Source organism: Juglans regia, chromosome 15 (assembly GCF_001411555.2).
Source record: "Juglans regia cultivar Chandler chromosome 15, Walnut 2.0, whole genome shotgun sequence".
Classification (NCBI taxonomy): Eukaryota; Viridiplantae; Streptophyta; class Magnoliopsida; order Fagales; family Juglandaceae; genus Juglans; species Juglans regia.
The window spans coordinates 11,665,291-11,676,810 of NC_049915.1; positions in this window are offsets into that span (position 1 = coordinate 11,665,291).

The window sequence follows — 11,520 nt, forward strand, 5'->3', positions numbered from 1 at the left end:
TTCTTCTGTAAGGTTGTCTTGAGTGCTTGGAAGGTCACGAAATTTGTAATTTTTTTTCTTTTGATCTTAGTTAGCATGTCAAGCTTTTTTTCCAATTGTTAGTATGAAATTTGGTTGAGTTTTGAGAAGGTTATCATGCTTAGTTCAAAATCGGGTCAATTAAGAGATGGTTTGAATGATTAAATGATTTTAAGTGGGAATTTAGCTACGGCATGTCTTAAGTACGATTTGATATGATTTATCATTGTCTTAACATGATTATAGAAGGTTTAAATTGTAGTTAGAAGCATGTCATGGTAGGTTTTGAATCTATCTTGTTTTGATCATCAAGCATGTATCGGTTTTGAGCATATTGGTGATGAAGTGTTGGGATGAACTTGATTATCCAATAATTAGCATTCATTATGTCATTAAAGATGTTAGTGTTCATTTGTGATTAAAGAAAATCTCATATGCATGCATTCATAAGGACTAATAGTTGAAAACACACTTAAGTATCAACTAGGATGCATGCCACAGGTTGGGACTGTTTGGACAAGTTCCAATTTGATTTTTGAAAATCCAAGGGTATAGATGGTTTTAGAATGTCAAGATTATGAAGTTCATGAAATTTGATTAAATTTGGAGTTCATTTACAATTAGTGAAAATTTAGGGTCTAGATGGCAATTTTTGAAAGTTTAGGGGTATTCTTTATAAATACCTAATTTTTGAAGCCTTTGTTTGTTAACCTTATCTATAGATGTATTAATCATAACTTAGTACGCACTTGATATATGCAGGTATGGCGTTATTTTCAAATTACTCAGGAAGTTTGTAAGTTGGCCTCTAGCTTACACCTTGATAGATTATTTATGAATTATTGATACATGTTACATTCATATTCCAATTATTATTTTGAGCATAAAATATCATATTATATGATACATTGAGTGCATACTTACATTACATGTGAGAGTTTTACCATTTTTAGTATATTGCATATAAATGTCATTTTTACATAAAAACTTGTTACATATACACATGTCATGAAATATATTTTTCAAGCATGAAATACATTTTTCAAGTATAGCATAAAAATCATTTTTGTCACGATCTCAAAGGCTAGGATGAGAATTATCCTAGTGGAACTCATCTGTCTACACTGGAGTGTTTAAGAATGTAGTGGTAATCCCTGAATTGACAAAGAACAGTCAACAGGTTTCGAATGAGTTCTTTTTAAAGAGCGCTGGAGCAAAGTCAATATGTTATGACACCTAATGCTGGTGGGGGTACATGTTATGATGTTATGTTATATTTACCAATGCATTGAGAACGAGTCTATAGACAACGTAATTTCAACGTGAGTTGTACTACAGTCACGGGCAAGTACTCACAGTGCATGTGAGGAACTGTGACGTTACCACACGTTATAATTATGAATTTCTAATAATGATGAATGTTAATGATGAAAGTTATAATAAAGTTATGCTTTTAAAAATGATGGCAAAAATGTTTATTAAAAGAAAACTTGTGTCTCCATTTTTCTGAAATATTGAGGAATCTGGATTGGGAGACATGCATACTGATTTTCTTTCTGCATTTCATGCATTACATATTTATCAATCTTCATGCTTAATTTATTTTTGTGCACGTTGGTTGTTTAATTTACTGAGATTTCAAGTACATCACATCCCTTGTGGGACTATTATCATTTCACTTGGAATTATAGAAGTTGTGCCAAGTCTTGAGAAGATCGAGCTAAATGGAGTATTGGATCCGACTAATTTAGGAGGACTCGGACCTTGAGAGGAGATTAGATTTAATCCTGATGTTTATAGTCCAAGTCTTTCATGCTTTAAATCGCATGAAGAGAATGATTTAACTTTAACTCTGAGTTGTACTAAGTCTATACTACATTGGTATTTTCAACTTAATGATTTATAATGAAGTTTGGATGTTTTTAGCTATTCTGGAATATTTTATACTTACACCTTTTATTTCCGCTGTAATTATTGCATACTGCTAGTTGCATACGAAGATTGCATTGCATATTAAATGTCATGTACGGGGATATATAACCTTGTATTAGGGGTGCTACCCGCCCCATACGGGGCGGGGCACCCCTTCCCCGCACCCCTCCCCGTATGGGGCGGGGGGTGGGGTTTTTACCCCAGCCTCCAGGATGCAGGGGCGAGGTGCGAGGCAGATTCTCATCCGCCCCACCTCTTACTTTAAAAAAAATATTACATTTTATTTGATTTAAAAATTATTTCTAAGTGTAAAAGTAATTAAAAATATATTTTTAAACCCAAATTATAAATTTAAATTTTGTAAATATGACTATAATTTAAAAATTATGTAATATTTAAATTTTTTAGTGCATATTTTGTGTAAATTGTAGTGTATTAATTTTTAAACTAAGTAGTTTTTAAATTTGTCAATACATATTTTGTGAACAAGTCTAACAAATTGTAATATATATTTATATGTGCACAATTTGTAAAATATAAATATATATATTTATGTTTATATATATGTATATAATATATATATATATATATAAAATGGGAGCGGGGGAAATGCGGGGAGGGGTTGGGCCCTCCCCGCCACCTACCCCCGCTAGGGGCCCAAGATGCTGGCCGGGGGGCCCCGCCCCCGCATGGGTGGAGCGGGGTTGCCTGCCCTGCCATGCAGGAGCTGGGCGGGACAGCTGAGGGAGAGGCGGGGGAGGGGCCCCGCTGCCCACCCCTACCTTGTATTACATATCTCGAAACTCTAAATCTCATTTACATCCCAAGCAGAGGTTGGTGGCGTCACACCTATATACCTTATATACCTATTGTGGACATATTTTGTACTCAACCTCTAGGAATCACGTGACCTAAGTACGGGTGTACAGGAACTGACAGGACTGATCATCGTAGACGGGAACCAATGGAAAACTGGTTGGTCGGCAATATGAAATACAAGAAATTGACGTCGGCTGGTTCGATCCCGGTCTGAACCAAGTTCAAACTGCCGAACAGGCCGTTATAATATATATATATATATATATATATCTTAAAACGATGTCATTTCACTTAAGTGATTTAAACAATTTTGTTTTACACGTAATGCATAGAAAAAAAATATAAGTGAAATGACGGCATCGTTTGGATTTAGGGCTAATACCCTTTCGCCTTCCCCCTCTCTTTTCTTCTCCCTGATTTCTCTCAGACTTTCTCTCTCCTCTCTCAGACTGTCACGCAACAGTTGCCGCCATCTAGTAGACTCAAACGGTGAAACTCTTCTATCAGTCTCTCATGCCGAACAACCTCCCCCTCTTACAGTTCTCCATCTGGTGACTGAGCACTCTCATATCTTTCCCTCTCCTCCATCTCACACGCTGTGCGACCTCTCCATCTGATAGCCTTTTTTTTTTTTTTGTTTGGCAAGGTTGTCAATGACTCAATTTATTATTTAATCATCTTTGTTAATTGTTAATTTTTTTTCATTATAATTTACAAGTTATGTCGTTTGCCTGTTATGTTGTTATCAGTTTTCACGATTTTTTATGTTTGAGATACTAATTTTCATATTGCTTGATGTTTGAATCATTTATTTGTGTATGTACAGACATTATAAAATTTTTGGAGCAAGTTCTTGGGACTGTGAGCAGTAATCCGAGAGCTATACCTGAATCTCCATTGTGAGTGTTCTTAACATGTTCGATTTAATATTTATTTTGCATGAAAAAAAATTATTATTGTTAATTTATGAGATTCTAATTAAGTTGTAAACATAGTTTGATATAAATTGAGGAAAGATGAGTGTACAAAAATTTAGATTAGAGTCTTAGACTTGCGATGTTTGCTATATTGCAAACTAACTACAGTGTAATTATAATTTGTGTTATAGACTATGTGGTATGTACATGTAACATTTATGTTTTGATTTTATAAATTAGATGTATTATTCGTTGATTCTAATTGATGTTGATTCAACTAAACCAACCATTAACTTGTGAAATGATTTGAGGGAGACCCAAACATCAAGACCCCTTAGTGCCCCTACCCATAATACTTGTCCACTACCTAAAAACAGAAATGGAATGATCCATCGGTTGTTAAGATCATTTTACGAAGGTGGAGGATTGTCTTGTAAATGATTATAAGGCTAAGTGTAATTATTGTGGTAAGATATACGTTTGCCACTCAAAGAGAAACGAAATTTCAATCATGCAAAATCATTTGCCTTCACGTCCTAAAAACCCTCATAAACATCGGTCTTTGGATACGTACAAAAAAATAATGATAGGTGAGGCAACACCTAAGGAGGGGGTTGGAGAGAGTGATGATAGTACAATAAGAAGTCTTGTAACCTACAAATATAGTGAAGAGGCTATGAGGTTATCGATTGCAGAGATGATAATTACCGATGAGTTGCCATTTAGAGTTATTGAAAAACAATGATTTAGAATAGTGTGTTGATCTCTTGAACCTCAGTTTAAAGTCTCATGTCACGTCACCTCACGATTGCAAGAGATTATATAAAATTGTATGAATTAGAGAAATGAAAGCTAAAAAAGGTGTTTAAAGATTGTGGCATGAGGATTTTGTTGACTACCGATACATGAACATTGGTACAAAATCTAAATTAAATGTGTCTGACTGCACACACTTCATTCATAGGGATTGAAAATTGTATAAAAAAATATTAATTTTTGTGTAATCCCTAATCGTCAATAGAGACACTATTGGGAGATATGTTGAGTCGTTGCCTCTTGATTGGGGCATTTTTGTGACAAAATCTATCACAATATCTACTACAATGTCTTCTGGTTTCCTAACTCATTTTTTTTCTAATTTTATAAACAAATTGATTACTTATAGCTATTGAATTTTAAATTAACGTAAAAGAATCTATATATAAATTATGATCTAGATGTTTGAACTTATCTGGACACACCAACATATCAACACCAAGAGAATAAGAAGAGAGAAGACTTAACTAAGATGCTAATAAAATTGTGACTCTTGAAAGTTTTATTTATGAGGTAAAAGACCAATATATGCCACCTCAAATAGATATATTATTATTTTAGATTCACATGTTCCTATCCAAATTATGGAAGACACACGTCCACGTAACCCTATCCGAGTGAAAGTTTAGTATAAGTTGTATGATATATTTTATATGCCTATCTTTCTCATATAAAAATTTTAAAATTTGGATAGAAAGTCGAATAGGTTTAGGTACTTAGAATACCTCATGCATTCTCATAATACTTTACTATTATTTATTATTTTATTATTATTTTCATTACAAGAAAAATAGATTTTTATGATCAATTTATTGTAACTAAAAGACTATTCTCAATCAATTTTAGTTGTAAGTCATTTCTCTGGAATTAACTGGTCGCAAATAAGCAGTTTTCTAGTAATGTTTTTATCTACTTTTCGCTAGTATTCACTACTATTCAATATTCTATCATTAATTTTTTATTACTTTTTTACTATTATTCACAAAATACCTGAAAATATCCTACTATCCTAAATCTTATTTTATGAGTAATGCTAGAGATAGTTGTAGGGTTTACAAGTCACCCGCACTCCCTTTAAAACAAGTAAAATCTACCATGAAAGAGTTATTTTTTTATATGGGTCTAAGATTTATCTTACTTTTTTCAAATGGAATGCACCAAACTTGCATAGATATACACTAAGATTATATAAATCATTTATCTTTTTTCATTATACTATTGCTTAGCTTGAGCTTACCACTAGTTAATTTAACTAAGCACCCACTAATCTCACAAACCGGAAAAACCCGGAAAAGCAGGAGCTTCACGAACGTAGGGAATGGGACTGAAATCACATCAATCGAAAATTATTATAATCACTTAATCCGTGTTTTAGGGGAAGCTGTAATTTAATTGAGCAATCACTGTAAACTCCCACTACATATTTTATGACTTTAATGTATAAAGATTTTAATCCAGCTTTGTCATTTTTCTAAGATTAAGAAGGGTTTCTTTTGAGATAAGGTAAAATAAAGGTTAATTTACTCGAAGATGCTGGTGGCAGTTGATCATTACAAATATAAAAAATTGCAAGTTGTCCCATTAATTGATGAGCATTTTGGATCACTTCCTAATTTGGAAAAACCATTTGTTCGATCTTAGCCCGGTTTCGATACAGAAACACAATCCATTTCATATCATCTCATTTCTTCATTATAATTTTTTCAAATTTTCATACAAATTATAATAAACAATTCAACTTTTGTCAAATCTCAAAATAATAATAATATTAAAAAATAATATTTTATTTAACTCATCTAAAATCGTTCCATCTCATCTCATCTCACTATCCAAACGAATCCAATAGTTTCTCACATTCTTTTTGAAAAAAAAAAAAAAAAAGTAGACAACTTGGATACTCACGAGAAAAATCTTACTTTTTAATAATAAATTCTACTATTTTTTAAAACACTATATCAATTATTGCCCACTAATTTAAGTATAGTATTACATATACTTATAATTTTACTTAAAAGACTCATTTTATTAGTCCTTCAAATTTGAAAAATGTTGAACTTATTAAAAAAGTATTACAAATTTTATGTGGTCGGTAACACATAACGAATGTTGTAAGTACTAATTTGAAAAAACGATTCGTTCAATCTTAACCCTGTTTCGATATAGAAACGTTCTTAATTCATTTTATCTCATCTTATTTCTTTATTACAATTTTTTCATATTTTTATACAAATTATAATAAATAAATCAACTTTTTTAAATCTCAAAATAATAATAATATTAAAAAATAATATTCTAATAATATTTTATTTAACTCATCTAAAATCATTTCATCTCATCTCATCTCACTATCCAAACGAACCCACTTAGGTTCCTCGCATTCTTTTTGAAAGAAAAAATAGACAACTTGGATACTCACGTGAAAAATCTTACTTTTTAATAGTAAATTCTACTATTTTTTAAAACACTATATCAATTATTGCCCATTAATGTAAGTATATAACCACATATACTTATAATTATACTTACAATTTTATTTAGAAGACTCATTTTATTAGTTTTCTTTTAAAATTTAAATTTTATAATTTTCAACATATTAATAATTGACACATGAAAAAGTAAGTTTTTTATATATTTTTCTTAAGTAAATTTAGTATTTTCCTTAATTTTAATTTACTTGTTAATTAACTTTTATTGGTGATACATGCAACAGATCAAGGCTATGTAATAAGATATGGTTTTGATAGTAAAATGAGATGGTTTTATATAAAAGTTGAAAGTTGAATAAAATATTATTAAAATATTTTTTTAATATTATTATTGTTTTGAGAATTGAAAAAAATAAATCATTTAGTATATTTTGTATGCGAATTTAAAAAATTTATAATGATGAAATAAAATACTTTTACTATTCAATGGGGGCATTAAGTTGAGTTTGGATGAAGTGATCTTAGATACTTTGTAAATAATAGTAAAAAAATAATAATAAAATATTAAATAAAAATAAATAATAATAAATAGTAATAGAGACTGCACGTTAGTTTTTTATATAATTTAAGTTCCTAAATTTCTGCACTCATATGGCCAAGTACATAGAATATAATTACAAAATACGTTTTTTAAGGCGCAACTCTTTTGCTCATTGGTTGATGTGCACCCTGGCGTTGACTCGAAAGTAATTTATTAGTTATTAGTATTGAATATTACTAGAATATGGACGGTGGATTTTATTGGATCGATGTTCAAATTTAAAATGGTAATTCACACATGTAATTAAAACAATTAAAAATTGTACGATTTAAGAATAAACAAACTGAAGCAACATGGTGAGTTCAGCATTAGAAAATGTAAAATTATGTGTATATATATATATATATAGTTGTAGACCTTACTTTAATCTAGAAAAATAATGCACATGAATCTTTTCATGAAATGGTCCTATAATGGCACTAGCTTTAGCCACTTATTCATGAAGAGTAGTGTTATAGTTATAAAAAGATTATATAAAAATAATTTTACAAATTGATATGATTTTATGTGATTCATCATATCTGCTTTATGATAAAACTAACTTTACAATCTAACAAATTATATTAATTTATGAGATTATTTTTGTGTAATTAATTTATAGTTAGAGTATTTCTCATCCATGAATGCTTTCATGTGTTTCAAAGTCCTTTTCTTCAATCATCAAGGGTGTTGGCGCAAGCTGAGTCCTATTTCGTGTGATTCGATGGATGTAATAAGCTCATGCACTCATATTGAACTATCTTAAACTTATGGTTCACATGACTTTTTTGACATGACATCAACACGTAGTGTCACGTGGTTTATTGAAAATACATAAAAAATATATTCAAACTAAAAAAGCATTTAAAAATATAAAAAAATGAAGACCGAAACTCTAGATTCCCTTTATCCTTTTGTATTTGTATTTTTAATTTTTTAATAAATTATATAGTATCACATGATAATACCAAGTTAAGATAGTCATCTAAATAGTAAATTTTAGATGGTTAAATAGTATTATTCTATATATTTTTATGGAGATACGATATTTTTTTTATTGACACTAAAGGTCTAGAAACAGCTTCCTAACTAATCTCGAAGGTGCATAAACTCTCAATAAAAAAAATTTTGTAAATACATCTCAAATAATTTAAAAAAAATATATCACAATCTGATAATTTCTAGAGATTATTTGCATAAAAATGTTGAATCTTAAACGCCTAGAGAGAGTATATCCCAAGCTTATGACTTTACCACTTCATCCAAACCTACGTTGACACGATGTTAATGAGATAAGACCGAGTATTGATTATCTTATATACTGAATTATTACTACTTTATCATAATGACTTGGTTCTTTTTGTGAGAGTGTTTGCAGTTCCAGGCTCCGGGAGACCAACTCCCTAACTGATATAAGATACATTTTTTTTTTCCTTATTTCCCATCTCTTTTATTTAAAAAAGTGATAATTTAATAAATAAATAAAAGTTTATATAATTTAATAAAATCCCAAGGAATCTTGATTCCAAAATAATATTATAATAATGGAAATACTTTCTATATGTTTAAAGCTAAAAAGAGGCCGAGTAGGCTTTACTAAACGACATTTTGCTTTGGGAACCTTTTGCTTTGTCACCGTGCGAAATAGAAAAGTTGGTTATAAAGCCTTGTAGTTTTCCTCCTTTCTATAATCCTTTCCTCTGGGTTATAAAAAGGTAAGATGGATTCAACACTTTGTTAAATTATCATAAAAATAAATTTATGAATTGACGTGATCTGATATAGTATATTAAATTATAAAATTATTTTTATTATAAAATAAATCTAACGTATTATATAAAATTATACAAGTTTGTGAGTTTATCTTTTTTTTTTTTTTTTTTTTAATAGTTGTACACTTCTCTTACTCAATTATCAATAGGTTCAACAGCCGACCAGTTAACGCCAGCACAAAATAATAAGCTCCTTTAGGACCACATGGTCTCCTTATTGTTCTATTGTATTTTTGAGTTGAGAAATGCTCGGCCGATGGTCTTTCAAGCATTTGGACCGATTGGTGCATCTTTGTTTTTTGTTTTTTGTTTTTTTCTTTAAACATTAAGCTCCGTTTGATTAGTAAAAGTTATTCATTTCATAATTATAATTTTTTTAAATTCTCATATAAAATATAATAAATAATTTAATTTTTTTAAATCATAAAATAATAATAATAATATTAAAAAATAATATTTTAATAATATTTTATTTAACTTTCAATTTATATATTAATTCATATCATTTCAACTAATTATCTAAACAGCATCTAAAAAATTTATTATTTTTTTTAAATATTAGAAAGTGTATTTCTTAGGAAAAAAAAATTAATCGTTGCATTCTATCGGTCTGTCTTTCAGAAAAAGGCCCTTGCAACGTGGCTAATGGTCTTCATCATTCCAGCTAAAGTGATGAGCAGCTGTGATCTGTCATACCAATGTTTTTGTTCTTGGTTGGTACTTACAAAAGGAAGATATATATATATTTATATAATGCAAATATGGAACTTTATAGGCAAAGTTCCAAAATGGCGGACAGGGAAGAGAAGAATAAGGCCTAGTTTTTTGGTTGTTTAAAAAAAATTAAAGGAAATCCATATTTAATAGACATCCATGCCTATCCAATTATTGTCAATTTTTTTTTCAATTTGTTAGTGCTCACATAAATTATTGGGATGTATTAATTAACATATTTAAGTACTTGTTTCCATTTAAAAAACTTTTATAATAATTATTAATGTCATGTTTCGAAGCTTGAGCAATTCCGCTACTAGTCAATTTGTTCATGAGAATAGGGAGGAATGAGGGCTCGGGGTAGTGAGAAACACCTATAATACCAAAGTCAATTTGGGTTTTCAGTCTATGATTTTAGGGAGCTCAAAAGAAAGTACTTAGAGAGTTTTTTGCCCCCTCAAAAAGGGTATATATACCTGGTAAGAGTGGTCCCCTGGCAAGCCGATTGTGGTGATGTCGCTCCGTACTCAGGTCGTGCCCTCTTCTGACATCCAGCCACACAACAAGTCATCCATGTCTGATCGTGGCTACTACTGACAGTCCAGGGTTCACGTTGTGGCATGTTCGTCTCTAACCTTCATTAAATGTGGCATGGTCTCGGCATGGCGCGCCCACTTTTCAGGTTTGTCCAACTATCGGTGTCCAAAGACTAGGGTTATCCCTGACCCTATGTGTATGGATTGTCGGCCAGTAGAGGTGTTAGGCCTTCTGACTCAGGGGTTCACGTCTCGCACGTGCGACTTTGCTACTTCTTCCTAGGCCGACCTGGCCAGACCCATCCTATCATTTCATATCGATTTCCTACTGCCAAGCTACCCTTAGACCCATCAGTGCCTCATGGACTGGACCCGTGTGGTTTGGCCCGACTCTGGAAACGACCTCCATCACAGTACCCAGCAAATTCTCACCATACACATATGGTGAGAATTCAAAACATTTCTTTCTGCAATTCTCAGGTTACTTCCCCCTGGCGCACGTCTGCCACCCTGTGACATTCGGTTGCATCATTAATGACTTGACGGCGCCTCGTGTTCTTCCCACCCCTTCATTATCAGACAGTTTGGGGCAAGGGAAATTCCGCCCATGCGCTAGTTTGCATATTGGACCATGCTTCCCACGTGCCCGTCACTTGCTTTTTACGCTTTCGTCGATTTGCATTAATTAGGTTCCACAATGCCACTCTGTGTGTTTCTCGAGACCTAGCACGTCCCTTGGGCTTCTGGCTCAGGGTCATTTCGTTGTGTGCAGAATGCCAACCATCTCGTCCTTCTCTATATAAAGCCCCCCTTTCTCCCATTTTCTACCATCTCTACTTCTCATCCTTCTGCATTTTCCTTTGGGCCAATTTTCCTAGTTCCTCCCCCTTCACTCTCTTACTTCGTTCCTTCTTCCCTCCAGTTTCCAATGGCTCCTAAAGAATCTTTCGACACTCTCTATTTGTACTTCATTGGACTGATGGGAGTCTT